At 42.2% G+C, this 1551-nt stretch overlaps 1 pseudogene; it reads left to right on the top strand.

Moving 5' to 3' along the window:
* LOC137758824 (sentrin-specific protease 5-like) lies at positions 1-1285 on the top strand (annotated as a pseudogene).
* Positions 1286-1551: the final 266 nt, after the last annotated feature.

Raw genomic sequence — 1551 nt, 5'->3', positions numbered from 1 at the left:
ATGAAAAAACAGACGAAAATTCCATGGAGGAAAGGAATCCACTTAGCCTTTTCTTAGAAATGGAATACTGGGTTTGGAGGCTTTAAGAAGTTCTAGTTTCATCAACAGTTGTGCATTCTGAAAGCCAAGTTGGGAAGGCCGGTTACTTGGAGCAGGCATTTGAGGCATTTCCAACGCAGAAAGAAGGCCTTTCAAATCCAGAAACTGTGGATCCAGGATGAACCCCTTTTTGCTAAGACAAAGTCCGATATGGCTGTTCAGAATCTTAGTACTTTGTCCTCTAAAGTGAAAAGAAAGGACACTAAACACTTCATTTCCTCCTCAAGTACCTTCCTGAAACTCCAAGCAGAGAAGTTGCTATCATCAGCGAAGAACTCTGATCATGAATAATCTGGAGAGAAAAGTCTCATGAAGGCAGCTGCTGACGTACCAGCAAATAGTCTTTTAAGTCAGGCCAGTGGTCACAGACCTAGGACGGAACCACAGGCTTCTGATCTTCCTATGAAGTTCAATGGGAAAAGCCAGAGTCCAGGTGAAAGTGGCACAATCGTGGTCACCTTGAGCTACCATAAGAGAAAGCGCTTTTGTTATGGCTGCTACCAAGGGCTGGAGCACCACAGGAATGGGGGACACCTGACTCCAAAAAAGTTCCAACTTAATCAACAGAGAAGAAGAATAAAAGTATCTCCTCATATGATGTATGAGAAATTATCCATGATTAGATTTCGGTACAGGATTCTCAGATCCCAGCACTTCAGAACAAAAAGCAAAGTTTGCAAGCTAAAAAAAGCCCAGCAAAGCTGGGTGCAGGTCACTGGGGGCCATCAAGAGACCCTTAGGGAGAACGGTGCGGGTGGCAGTTGCAGCCCATTCCCTTCTGCAGAACCTGAAGACCCTTCTTGCCATCATTAACCATACCTTCCAGATATGGAGAGCAATGCTGTGGAGAAGGGAAAGAACTCTCATGTGCCTCATGGCCACACTAAATGAAGGCCTCTCGGGCAAGGAGCTTAGTTTAGATGAAGCATTCCCTGACCAACAGAATGGCAGTGCCACATACATCTGGGACCAGTCACCCTGTTCCTCTCCTAAGTGGGAGTGTACAGAGCTGATTCATGACATCCCCTTACCAGAACATCATTCTAGTAACATGTTTATCTTGGAAACTGAGAGAGAAGTTATGGCTCTGGGTCAGGAAAATCGGATAAGTACTGTCAATGATGACAGAGTAGAACTGTCAGTGTCAGGGGCAGATCAATCTGTGAGTAGTGTAGATGGGGGTTGAGAAACTTTAATGTAGATAGTCTACATTTAGAGTTAGATACAAGAAAAAAAATGAAGATGAATGTTCTTTTCCTACAGGTCCAACACACAACAATTTATATGCATCTATGGAAGTATGTTCTTTGTCTTCCCTAAACCATTCTCTTTGCTGATTTGTTGTTTGTTGTTTTTTTTTTTTTGGTATCATAAAGAATTTCATGAATTTACTTATGTGTTTTTTGTTTGTTTATTTGTTTTAACATCTTTATTGGAGTATAATTGCTTTAC

This window comes from Eschrichtius robustus, chromosome 2 (genome assembly GCF_028021215.1).
Source record: "Eschrichtius robustus isolate mEscRob2 chromosome 2, mEscRob2.pri, whole genome shotgun sequence".
Classification (NCBI taxonomy): Eukaryota; Metazoa; Chordata; class Mammalia; order Artiodactyla; family Eschrichtiidae; genus Eschrichtius; species Eschrichtius robustus.
This window is presented reverse-complemented; position numbering and strand designations above follow the sequence as displayed.